The 14,117-nt window shown below is 40.0% G+C and overlaps 1 non-coding gene across 1 annotated transcript; it reads left to right on the forward strand.

Moving 5' to 3' along the window:
* Window positions 1–4,867: 4,867 nt before the first annotated feature.
* LOC111821130 (small nucleolar RNA SNORA19) lies at window positions 4,868–4,997 on the forward strand. Its single transcript, XR_002824597.1, has one exon. It is a non-coding gene; the product is annotated as a small nucleolar RNA SNORA19 (small nucleolar RNA).
* The last annotated feature ends 9,120 nt before the right edge of the window (window positions 4,998–14,117 follow it).

Here is a 14,117-nt window from a genome sequence, read left to right on the forward strand (position 1 = left end):
TGGTTTTGGCAAGTTTGATTATAATATGTCTTGGTGACTTTCTTTTGGGATCTACCTTATGTGGGGTTTGATGAGCATCTTGGATAAATATCTTCTCATCTTTCACGATATCAGGGAAGTTTTCTGCCAATAAATCTTCAACAATTCTCTCTGTATTTTCTGCTATCCCCCCCTGTTCTGGTACTCTAATCACTTGTAGGTTATTGTTCCTGATAGAATCCCACATAATTCTTAGGGTTTCTTCACTTTTTTTAATGCTTTTATCTGATTTTTCCTCAAATAAGTTGGTGTCAAGTGCTTTATCTTCAATCTCACTAATTCTGACCTCCAATGCCTCAATTCTGCTCCTATGACTTTCTGTTGAGTTGTCTAATTCTGAAATTTTATTGTTAATCTTCTGGATTTCTGATTGCTGTCTCTCTATGGATTTTTGCTGCCTGTTAAATTTGTCATTATGCTCCTCTCTAATCTTCTTAAGTTCCTCTACTGCTGGGTCTGCATTTTGACGGATCTCCTTCCTGATCTCTTGAAGAGTTCTGTATATTAATCTTTTGTATTCTGCCTCCAGTAATTCCAAGAAATTCACCTCCTCTGGAAAATTTCTTAATTATTTTGGGAACTTGCTGAAGCCATCATGGTGTGCCTCTTTATGTGATTTTATATTGACTGTTGTCTCTGAGCCATCAATAAGTTATTATATATGTTTATTTTATGTTTGCTTACTGTGTCCTAGCTTCTTGTTTTGTTTTGTTTTGATATGCCCAAATAGGCTGCTCGTGCATGCTAGCTGGATCACCAGCACCACTGAACCTCCAACGTCCTGCCACTAAGTACATGAGCCTAGGAGTCCACCCACTCCTCCTGTATGGATTCAACTCAGGTGTTCAGGTAGTCGGCCACCAAGTCTGTGGTGAAAGCTCCCACCTATAGTCCTAGACAGGCATGGGTGTTTGATGTAGCACAGGCATCCGGCTGCAGCAGGGGGACATACGCTGAGCAAGGCAGGGGGCTGATGGTTGCTCCCAAGTGTCCAGGAAGAAAGCATGTCCCTGTTCCCTAGAGCTTGTAGGTGGGGGGGTTTTGCAGCTGGACTATGAGCACCCAATGCTGTTGGCTGTAAGGACTTGGGGGGTGCCTCTTATTCTTGGACCACTGTCACAGGTGGCTAGGTTGTGTGGGTGGAGCCACCAGTCCTCAGGCCCCTGATGTGGGTAGGTGAAGACCCAGCTTAATGGGCAGAGCAGTGTCAAATGTCACAAACCTGCCACTTCACAGCTGAAACAGTTGAAGTTAGACTTCAGGTATATACCCTGTTGTACTGTGGTAATGAGGGCCTAAGCTGTTGAATTGGGCCCAGACAAGTCTATGCAGGGGGAAAAGCACTCAAAGTCCATGGATCTCTTATGCTTGCACCTAGGCAAATGAGCTGTGCTTTCCCTGAGTTCCTGGCTTAAGGGAGCCAGCAGATTACTTTTTCTCCCGTTTGTTAATTTGTTCCCTCTCCAAGGCTGGGAAAATGTCTCAGGGCACATGATGGGTCCTACTTCCAGCCCAGGGGACTCGGCAGTCACTGAAGCCATCCTGGACCCAGTGCAGAGCAGGGAGCAGGGAGGTAAATGGGAGAGAGGTTTTTCCCTAAGGGGGGTGTTTTTGATCCGTGTGGTAGGCCAGACACAAGTACTTATCTTTCACCAATCAAGGGCTGCTTCTCACTGGTTCTGGATGGCCGAGTAGACTCTGCCACTGGGTCTTTCCCAATGTGGAAAACATCTCCCGAGTGCCGCTACTTGCATGCCTCACCACGCACCCCAAGCTGATCCGGGCTGAAGGGCTCTGGCTCCTGCCGCATCAGGTCTGGCGACTCCTCACTGCTTCTGAACTGTCTCTCCCTCTCCCTGCCACTCAATCCGATTCCTCAACTTTGCCTTTGATATTCAGGGCTCCTAGATTGTCATATATAATTGATTCACTTGTTTTTTTGGGTGTTTGTTGTAAGAGGGACCACTGGAAGCATCTGACTACTCCACCATCTCGGCCCCGCCTCTTGAAATGCTTCTTGAAGGCATCAATAGGCAGACTTCTTTTTCTCCAGTGATATACTAGCTCAGTAACATTTGTCCACATCTTCCAAATTATCCCTCACTTGCTTCCTGATGCCTTCTGCTAGAACCATAGTCGGGAGCTAGAGAATGTACTGTCACTATATAATAAAACTCTCCTTGTTTTGAGCATTGTAAAGGGTAATTCTGCCCTTCTCTCCAAACTTCTGCCTCTGTCTGTCGTGGCAATAATATCTTTCAGAATCCCTGGCCATATCTTTCGGGAACCATCAAAACCATACTTACAACTCCTATTCTGAAATTGGGAATATATCTTGTCTAGATTACTACAAAAGACACCTATCTATTCTCCCCACCCCCATTTTCACCTTTCTCTTGTCCATCCTCCTTATTATAGCCAGAGGCAACTTAATTAGAATATATTTTCATGTTATCCCTGTCCTTAAAACCATTTATTTATCAATTTATCTTTAGCATGGCTTTTGAGACTCTTGCTAATCTGGCCCATGTCAACTCTATATGAGTGATTCTCAAAACCTATGTGGACAAAAATCACTTGGCATGTTAGTCCTACACCAGTAAAAAACGTTCGATTGAACAAATGCCTCAGAAGTTTCTGATGCTAATGTTCTGAGGACCACACTTTGAGTTGCACTTCCTTATGGTAGTACAGACCAGTTCTCTTTTCCTCTTTCTCCTCCTCTGCTGACTCCTTCCATTCTTCCTGAAGTACTGTGTTCATAGACTCATAGAATCTTAAGAATTGAAATAAACCTTAAACATCATCTAAGTGCCTTTCATACTCTACATAGGCATGTCCTCCATTGTTGTTGTTGTTAGGTGCTGTCAAGTCAGTTCTGATTCATAGCGACCCTATGCACCACAGAATGAAATACTGCTTGGTCCTGCACCATCCTCAAAATTGTTGTTATCTTGAGCCCATTGTTGCAGCCACTGTGTCGATCCATCTCGTTGAGGGTCTTCCTCTTTTTCGCTGACCCTGTACCTTACCAAACATGATGTCCTTCTCCAGGGATTGATCCCTCCTGACAACATGTCCAAAGTATGTAAGATGTAAGATGTAGTCTCGCCATCCTTGCTTATAGGGAGCATTCTGGTTGTACTTCTTCCAAGACAAATTTGTTCGTTCTTTTGGCAGTCCATGGTATATTCAGTATTCTTTGCCAACACCATGATTTAAAGGCGTCAATTCTTCTTCAGTCTTCCTTATTTATTGTCCAGCTTTTGCATGCATATGATGCAATTGAAAATAACATGGCTTGGGTCAGACGCACCTTAGTCTTCAAGGTGCCATCTTTGCTTTTCAACATTTTAAAGTGGTCTTTTGCAGCAGATTTGCCCAATGCAATGCATCTTTTGATTTCTTGACTACTGCTTCCATGGGTGTTGATTGTGGGTCCAAGTAAAATGAAATCCTTGACAACTTCAATATTTTTTCAGTTTATCATGATGTTTCTTATTGGTCCAGTTGTGAGGATTTTTATTTTCTTTAAACAAATGCCCTCTATAGCTTGCCTCAAAAATAGGTCTCCAGTCTCTGTACTTGGTTGCACTGTTGAATGGCTCTAAAAACTCCACATTTCTTCCAATAAGAGAAATATCCAAGGGTAGTAGAAAGGGCACTGGACCTTTAGTATGATATTAGACCATGACTGCAACTTTTTAGCTGAGTGATCTTGAACAAATCACTTGATCTATCTGAGACTCAGTTTCCTCCTCTGTGGAAAGGTGCTAATGTGAGTCGGTGTAGTGTAACCCTTAAGAATACGGACTGACAAGGATCAAACTTTGGGTCTGCTAGTTACTAGATGTGTGATCTTGGGCATGTTGCTTAACCCCTTTGTGCCTCAGGTTAATCATCTGTAAGGTGTACCTGATAATAAGAGTAACTCACAGAGCTGTGATGAAATATAAATGAGTTTTTATGTGCAAAGTGCTTGTCATGTACATAAGTGTTAGCTATTTTCTGTTAAATTGGATAAAATACCTTCAGTAATAACTTATACAAAACCAAAAACCAAACCCCTTGCCGTTGAGTCAATTCTGACTTACAGTGCCCCTATAGGCTAGAGTAGAACTGTCCCATAGGGTTTCCAAGGAGTGGATGGTGGATTCAAACTGCTAAGCTTTTGGTTAGTAGCCAAGCTCTTAACCACCATGCTACCAGGGCTCCAATAAAGTATAGAGTTGGTATAAAAATAAAAATCATATGAAATGATGCATGATAAAGTGCTGAATAAACTATAAACCACCAACCCACTGCCGCTGAGTTGATTCTGACTCATAGCAACCCTATAGGACAGAGTAAAACTGCTCCATAGGGTTTCTAACTCTAAATCTTTACGGAAGCCCACTACCACATCCGCCAACCTTTTGGTTAGCAGCCAAGCACTTTAACCACTGAATAACAGAATAACAGGGCTCCTGAATAAACTATAAAGTTTGTAAATGTATAATGTTATCAGATTGAGGTGAAATATGTTAGTTTAAATCTAACCTCAGAATTTAACAGAATAAGCCTAATATCTCTTCTATCCAACAATATCTGAGGATAGCTTATCATGTACCCGAAGACTTAACAGCTTCAGTGTTTTCAACAATTTCTCATATCACATAGTTTATGGTCCCTTTATCATTGTGGCCATTATGGATGTACAACATTTGATTTTCATTTGTTTTATTCGTTTATTCATCAAACATTTCATGAACACCTACCATGTTCAAGGCAGTATGCTAGGTCTTGGAGATACACCACTGAATAAAACAGTTCCTATCCTCAGAAAATAGTGTACATTATATTGACTTGCTTTCTTTCATATATATGAGTAGTGTTATTTCTTATGTGGTATATAAGTAGTTGAAGGTTAATTAGAAGTATAACTAAGCAGTAATGCTGCCAATCTCCTTCAAACAAATAAAAAAGTATTATCCAGAAGCCACAACTCTTCTTAAAATATGACGTCAGAGTTGAACACAAAGTAGTGGCAGGTCAAAGCACCTCCTCTGCTTTGGATATGTGCATTTTTATTCATGTCACCTAGGACTCCATTAGCATTGTTTATCAGTGTCAATTCATATTGAGTCAAGTAACCCTCTAGGACTTATGCATAAGAACTCTTGTTAGACCAGATCTTCTACAACCTGCATTCGTGCAGCTGATGTTTTAAGTCCAAGAGTCAGGACTTGAAATTAATACCTATCACATGCATTATTATTGTTTTCACTCTATCTTTCTTGATTGTGAAAATTTTTAATAGTTACAGAGTTGAAAGGCATGCTCTCTGTAAATTCAGCCGATTCATTGGTAAAAGTGATGATCAGAATACTGTTAGAAACTTTTCTTCTGATTGACATAAATTCATTAATTAGTATGCTTGGAATGGAGTTATCCAACATTATGGAACTACCTAACGCTATTGCCATACAGCTCACATTCCAAACACCTACATAATAAAATAATAGTTAATGTTTATTCAGCAATTATTTAATACTGTTATAAATTCCTTAGATACTGTTCTAGGGACTTTGCATGTAGACACATGTTTTACCCTCACAACAATCCTATGACATACTTCTATCTTGATCTTAAAAATCAGAAAACTGAAGCACAGAGAAATGAGATAAATTGCCTGAGATTCCATGCCTAATAAGTGGTAGAGCTATGATTTGAACCTAGAAGTCTAGTGCTAAATCTCATATACAATCACTATACTGTATTGGCTTTCCTTATTACTGAACAAATAAAATGGAATTAACTTAACCCTTGGTGAAGCCATACTGGGTCCTGGTGACCACTGGTGTCTTTTCTTACTGCTTGCAACCCATTCCTTTATGAATCTGCTAAAGAATTCCACTGAGGATTGATATCAAGATCGCTAGCCTATCATTTCTAGATTCTGACACCCTCCTTCTAAAAAAAAATGAGATTAACATTACTTTCATAATTGCGTTCAGCTAGAGACCCTCTCATTGGATTAATATGGTGTTTCTGACCTATGACTAAGCAGCTTCCCACTTGCATATCATAAGTAAAGTTTAACCTCCAGAATTCCACTAAATATTAATGAGTGCCTTTGGCAGAAAAGCAGAAAGCCTAACTAAAATCTCCAAAAAATGGCTCTTTAAACCCATTCACTGGAAAAGAAAATGAAGCAGAAGACAAGAAAGTTTATATTCCAAGCAGACACGGGTAATTATCACATTGGACCACGCATCTGTCTAGCCACCTTCTGTTCACAAGATGAAATTAAAACTGTTGGTGTATTGGCTTGCTATTCTTGTTAGCTACAGTCTCATCCTATGTGCCGACAGGTAGGGATGCTCTGTGTTGCTATTTAATTTCACTGACATTTTGAGAAAGTTGAGTGACCCTTCTATTTTTATTCCCTAGTCCTCAATAGGGTCTGTTACCAGATCGCCCCCAGAAAAAGCTATTTATTGCTGTCTCCTTTTATTGTTTTATTTTTTAATCTCTTTGCTGACTTTTCATGTAGGAACTTCCTGTGAGCACTTGGTTGTTCGTGGCTGGGGAGTGGGAGTGCGGGTATGGGAAGGAAGGAAAGAAATTGATGTCTTTGATTCTTGAATATGCACTGTGGCAGCTTTTTGTTCAAATTTATTCAAGTCTCTATCAATTTTATGGGAATTATCAAGCCCAAAAGTTGAAAAAGTAAATAATAAGAAAAAATTTGGATCAGCATTTTCCAGCTTGTATATTGAAGACCATGAGTTCAAAGTGTGTGTGTGTGTGTATGTGTGTTGGAAGGGTAGAGGTTGTACACTCAGACAAGTTTGGGGAAAACTGTACATTATATTTTCCTACACAAGTTTCAAAATTAACATCATAATTTCAATCAATTGTTTAACAAATGTTTATTGAGCACCCATTATGTTTCAGACACTGTCTTGGGATCTGGGGATAGAATGGTAAATAAAGCAGATATGGACCCTGCTCTTGTGGATCTAACATCCTAGTAGGGGAGACAGAAAATATACAAGTCAATGAATGAGGTAATCATAGATAGTAATAAATATTATGAATTAAATAAAATCAGTGGATGAGATCAAGCATGGCAGGAGGATGAGGTGGAAACACTTTAGATAGAATCATCAGAGACGGCCTCTCCAAGAAGGTGATATTTGATCTGAAGCCTATAGGATGAGAAGGGGCTAGCCATTGGAACAGCAAGAGGGAGAGTTAGGCATAGAGAACAGCGAATACTGGAAGAGCCCTGAGACAGCCAGCATGATTGAAACAGACTGATAAGGGGAAGAATGGTACCAGATGATGCTAAGAAAGAAGGTGGGGGCAACTCATGTAGGGCCTTGTAAGGCTGCCACAGGGATTGAACTGTTTTGAGCCGGGGAGTGACTTAATTTACATCAAGACTTTGAGAAGTCCTGCCTTAAAGAAATCTTCTTAGCATTTTTAATCCAGTAGTTCCCAAATACATTTGATCACTAAAGACTTTTATCCCTTTGGAACACATTTTTAACAACTTGCATAACAGTATTCCATAGCACACCAGTTTGGGAAATACTTGTTTCGATAAATTTGTGAGTAAAAGAAAGATCCATTTTGAGTATTATGGAATGTTTGAGAATATACTGAAAATACAGATGGATACAAGCAGATGGATGAAATAGACAAAATAGACATTTTGCCCTAGTTTTAAACAAAGTTCATAGTGGATCATAGGATGGGACTGGGTTTGGGGAGGAGAAAGGTTTGAGTTCTTATAGTCGTATAAAATAACCACATTTTCTCATCTCAAACACTGCCACTGGTTGTTCCCAGGAAGATTTCTATTTTACCTAGTCTTCTCCCCAGTCTCTGCTTGTGGAGGGTCCTGGAGGAAGAACTGTTGGGCCTGGACCTATATTTGTGTGGTTTATTTTAAGAAATGAATCGGTAATGTATCATTATTTCTTGAAATACTCATCTTTCAGAAGAGTAAAAGATAAATGAGGAAGTGAGTGAGAAGGGATAGCTGAGCAGTAGGTGGGAGAAAGGGGATGCTCAATTTGAACCTATGGGGCTCCCGACGTGACAGATGCCAGGGTGTTTCATAAGTAATGTGATCTCCTTTCTGTGGGATGTCAGAAGTATCTTATTTATCTAGTGCTGCTATAACAGAAATACCACAAGTGGATGACTTTAACAAACAGAAATTTATTTTCTCACAGTTTAGGAGACTAGAAGTCTGAATTCAGGGCACTGGCTCTAGGGGAAGGCTTTCTTTCTCTGTCCGCTCTGGAGGAAGGTTCTCGTCTCTGTAACTTCTGTTCCCTGGTTCCTTGGAGATCTCCATGTGGCTTGATAGCTATCTTCTCCCATCTTTGTTTGCTTAATCTGTTCCTTTTATATCTGGTGAAAGATTGGCTCAAGACACACCCTACACTAGTCCTGCCTCATTAACATAACAAAGACAGCCCATTCCCAAATGCATAAAGGTTAAGATTTACAACACATATTTTTGTAGGACATAATTCAATCCATAACAAGAAGGATGATGACAAGATGAACTTGAGAGGAAGAATGAGGGATTTATGGGAGACAGCATAGTTGAGCAGTTAAAAAGCATAGACTTCGAAGTCAGACTCAGGTTCCAGACCCAGCTGTGCCTGTTACCAGCTGTGTGGCTTCAGACAAGTTATTTAATCTCTCTGAGACTCAATTTCCTCATCTATAAAATGAAGATAAGAACGGTATCTAGCTCATAGGAGTGTTGAAGAGATTAAATGAGATTACATATGAAAAGAGCTGAGCAAGGTGCCTGGTTTAGAATGCATCATAAAATTGTTTTGTTGTTAATATTATTAATGTCTAGGTCTTTGGGCAAAAGGGGAGGGGTAATTTGATAGTCTAGTGCTGTCTAATAGAACTTTCTGCAATAATAGAAGTATCCTTTATCTGAGCTATTCAATAGTTCAGCTAATACAATGTGGCTAGTGCAACTGAGGAGCCTTGGTGGCACAGCGGTTAAAGCAATCAACTGCTGACCAAAAGGTCAGCAGTTCAAAACCACAGTGGCTCCAAGGGAGAAAGATGTGGCAGTCTGCTTCCGTAGAGATGTACAGCCTCGGAAACCCTATTGGGGTTGCTATGAGTCGGGTTTGGTTTTTTTAAGTGCAACTGAAGACCTGAAATTTTAATTTTATTTAATTAAATTTTAAATTTAAATAGTAATGTGTGGCCAGTGGATACCCTATTGGACAGTGCAGCTCTTGGTGCTTAGAGCTGGGAAGAGTAAAGGTTTGAAATGTCCCTAGATTTGGAAGGGTGTCTTAGTTTCCTAGTGCTGCTGCAACAGAAATACCACAAGTGGATGGCTTTAAAGGACAGAGACTTATTTTCTCATAGTTCTGGAAGCTAGAAGTCCGAACTCAGGGCACCGGTTCTAGAGGAAAGCTTTCTCTCTGTCAGCTGTTGGGGAAGATCCTTGTCTCTTTCAGCTTCTGTAACCCCAGCTGTCCTCGGTTCTTTGGCAAGTTTCACGTGGCATCTATCTTCCTCCCCATTTGTGCTCACTTGTCCCTGTGTCAATGCTCAAAAGTGATTAAGTTTAGGACACATCCTATGCTGATATGGCCTCATTGACATAACAAAGAAAAGCCTATTCCCAAATGGGATTACATCTACAGATATTGGGGCCAGGATTCCAACACATATTTTGGGAGGACACAGTTCAATCCATAACAAAGGGGGAGGAGCAAAGAGAAGGAAAAAAAAGAGGGAATATTGTAAAAAGGAGATAAAGAGAAGGAATTAAGCTTCCAAAAGAGCTGAAGATAAGAATATAAGAAATGTCATTATTGGTTCTATCATTCAGCCAAATAGGGACTTTTATAAGAATATGAAGTGTCACCTACGACATCCCTTAAGAAGTTAAGGGTTAAGCCCACTGCCTATGTATCTTTCCCTTAGATCTAGCATCCAAGAATCTCTTTCAGTTCTTTTCGACCCAGTTTCTATTTTCAAAGGAGCCCTGGTGGCACAGTGGTTAATCGCTCAGCTACTGTCTGAAAGGTTGGAGGTTTGAACCCACCAGCCACTCCATGGGAAAAAAGATGTGGCAGTCTGCTTCCATAAAGATTTACAGACTTAAAACCCTATGGGGCAATTCTACCCTGTCCTATAGGGTCGCTATGAGTCAGAATTGACTCGACGCAATGGGTTCTATTTTCAGCCTGCATCAGTTCCTAATAGGTTCCATATGTCTATCACCTGTTCAATAAAATAGTATTTCTACTTTATTGCTTTCAAGCTGCCTCCTCTAAGCCCTATGTAATAGTACTTGTCTTTGATGAGTTCCAGGTGCTTTAAACATATCCTCAATTAACCCAACAGCAAGTGGACATACCAATTCTCTGAGAGTCTTGGCTAATATAACTGCATTTGGTCCTCAGAGGACTGGGGGTCGGATGGGGCACTGTAACATCTCCGAACTTGTCCTGGCCTGCCTTGGCGCTTGAAACCCTTTGATTAGTGGTTTCTAGTGGGTAAAGGCTTTGCTTCTAGAAATCCACTAAAATGCAAGTATGTCACGCTTGAAGCCAGAAGCAACCATTTAACACCTTGACTTACGTTTTCTTCCACATTAGATTCTAAGGACCTGGCCTGTATTGTTTGGATTTGGAAAGAGGATATGGGGAAAGGCCAGCTATGGAGGGTCTACTACCCAGCGTGGGGCAAAGGAGTCAGTACAAAGGCCCTGTGCATCTGTAGAAGAAACAAGAAGAGAAAGTATGAAGAGAGGCATCAAACAACACCAATTTCAACAAACTAAATTTCTACCTCCTCCACAATGGGACTCTTTTTGTTGCTTCGTTGTGTCACAATGGCTGGTCCAAGGGTCCAGAAGCCACAAGATGAGCTGTGCTAACTTCATTCAAAAAAAAAAAAAAAACTGATTGAAATGATTTTCTGGTGATGTAACAATAAAAACTAATGTTTCATTGGACTGATCATCTTCCTGAGAACTTGATTTGGCCTTTGCATGTTTTCCAGTCAATCTTCTTTATGTAGAGATTTTAACTGACTCCATGAAGCCCTCATTGTGGCCTCTTTGACTCCATCTTCTCTGAATCTGTCAGTAAAATAGCAATGCACTGTTTTGCCCCAGACCTACATCTTGTTAATGACACCTAGCCCAGTACAAGCTGAGTTCAAAGATAATCAGTATTCAAGGAATGACACCGTGTATAGGACACTATGTTTTCCATTATATTTAACAAATAGTTCTTGAGCATCTGCTATGTAGGGCTATAGGGGATATGAGCATAAATTTTTTAAAAAATCCTTGTCTTCAAGAAACATATGATATAGAATGTAATCTCTCTCTCCTCTAGCTCATTCGGTATTTATCACATTCTCATTTATTATGTACTATGCCAAACACTGTGCTAGGAATTGGTGATGGTGAATAAGGCAGACACATTCCCTGCCCTCAGAGAGCTTTGCCTCCCACAGGCATTTGTGGTTTATTATGGCTTAAGGTTATGACACCCATCTTAGTTTATCTAATATAAAACTACTTACTTGGGCATTTGTCTTATGTCTCCCTTAGGAAAGACATAAATGGAGGAGATGGTATTTAAGATAGGATTGGAAAGACTTCAGCAAATAAACATGAAAAAGAAGGCATTTGAGTCAGATAAAACAGCATGATTAGAGTCATGAATGTGTTAGAGATCTGCAAGTAGTCAAGTTTCGAAGGATAGGAGGGTTCATGAGGTGAATCAGGAAAAATAAATCTGGAAAAATAGAGTGGTAGAATACCAGTGAGTGTCTTGAATGCTAGGATGAGAATTCTATACTTAATTCATAGACAGCGTTCAATTATACGGGCCACACATACCTGGTAGCTCTAGAGGTTTTTGAACAAAGAAATGATATGACCAAATATGAACTTTCAGACGATTAATCTGGCATCCTATGTGCTGGATGGCTAGGAGGTGAGGGAGAGGGGTTGGATGGTTTCTGTAACAGTCCGAGCAAAAGGCAGAGAGGACCTATATGAAGACAGTGTCAATGGACATGAAAAGGAGTGGATGGATATAAAATTGAAATCTTCCTGACTTGGCAAATGACTAATTGTATGTTGGAGAAATCATAGAGGATGCCAAAGGTGGGGTGGAAGAAAGAATTAATCATATTTTAGACATGAGTTAGAGATTCCAGATTTGAAAACAAAGTTTGCTTCCATTCCTGGGGGTTCCCTGGAGAACCTAGGATTTCAGAAAGGACACAGAAATGTTAAAAAGAAATCAGGAGTTCACGTAATCTGTATATCTATGGGGATGTCTATATTCAATTTGGCAAATGCTTATTGAACACCTACCATGACCTAAGCACCCTTCAAGGAACTGGGGATTAAAAAGGTGAAGGAAAATAGGCATGGTCTCTGCCCTTAAAAGCTTACAGTCTTTTGAAGGAGATATATTATAATCAAATAGTTATTGATTCAGTGTATATTTAATGAGCATATACTCTATGCCAGGCTCCGTTCTAGATGCTGGAAACATAGAAAGGAGCAAAAAAGACAAAAAGCCCTGCCCTCATGGAGCTTATATTCCTCCCAAAAGTAAACAAATAAATAAGATTATTTCTGATAATGATAATTGCTATAAAAAAAAAAAGGAACTAGGTAACAGGATAGAGTGGCTGAGGTGATGTGGGAATACTTTAGATACGGCAGCCAGGGAAGGCCTCCTTGAGGAAGGAACAAGTCACGCAAAATATCTAGAGGAAGAACACTCCAAGCAGAGGGAAGAGAAAGTACCAAGATCTCAAGAATGAAAAGAACATGGCAAGTTCAAGGGACAGAAAGAAATCCAGTGTAGCTGAAATAGAATGAGAGGGAGGAGATAGAGTCAGAAGGCTGTCAGGGGAAGCTTATGGAGGGTTCTGTATGTGGTAAGGAGTTTGGTTTCACATTGAGTGCATTGAGAGGGTTTTAAGAAGAAAAATAGATGCTTTAATTTACATTTTTAAAAGGATCACTTTGGCAGCTGTGCTGAGAATAGACTCTAGAGGGGCAAGAGTAGAAGCTGGGAGACCTGTTAGGAGGCTATAAATACACAAGTGTATCTGTATGTCTCTTATCTTGTTTTGGCAAAACAGAGTGTTTTTCCCTTGCAAGAAAAAAAAAGAGAGAGAATCTATAATATAAAGACTCTCACAGTTCATTGTTTTTGTTCCAACATAGAGAGATAAAACCAACCTTCATAGTAAGTGGCAAGAAATTATATTGAATTTTGGCTATTTGAGCAATTCATTTATTTATTCAACAAATATTTATTGAATGGCTACTAAGTGCTACTCACCGTACTAGGATATAGGATGCTATTTCAAGCAAAAGAGAAACAGTCCCTTCCTTCCTGAAGCTTCCCTCATGAAGATTTTGATCTCGTGTGGGAGACAGAAGTATCAAATAATCATGCACATATATAATCGCAAACAATGATAAGTGCTATGAAGGGAAAATACAGGCTACTCTACAAGGATTGTTTATTACATGAAGTTTTTGCCCTGAGCATGTGGTAAATTACACTGTCATTTAAAAATAGGGCACAAGTGAAAAGGGAAAACCAGTGAGGAAAAACCTTAACTTAAATTTCCAGTCTGCCATTAGACATCTACCATCAAGAGTTAATTATAACTTCACTGCCAATATCAGGAAAAGAATGAAGTTGAACTAACAACATCACGATAAGGGAGTATGCCTACAGAGGAAATGCAACAATCTGCTACCATAGACAGCCTACTTTGTACTCAGCACAGGGCTGGATGGGTCCTAGAGGGAAATGTTGATCAAGCAAGGACTCTTCCCTAAAGAAGTTACAGCGTCATCTCCTCCAAGAGACCCTTCCTGTCTGTCCCCATCTTTCTAAATCTGGGTTAAGTGCCCTTCTCTGGGGTCCCATAGCACCTGCTCTTAACTCATATAATAAACTCTATGGACATTGCTTTACAACTTGTCTTTCTTTCCTGACTAGACTATGAGACCCATGAGGCCAGTGACCATGGTCAGC

This window comes from Trichechus manatus, unplaced genomic scaffold (assembly GCF_000243295.1).
Source record: "Trichechus manatus latirostris isolate Lorelei unplaced genomic scaffold, TriManLat1.0 scaffold00066, whole genome shotgun sequence".
Lineage (NCBI taxonomy): Eukaryota > Metazoa > Chordata > Mammalia > Sirenia > Trichechidae > Trichechus > Trichechus manatus.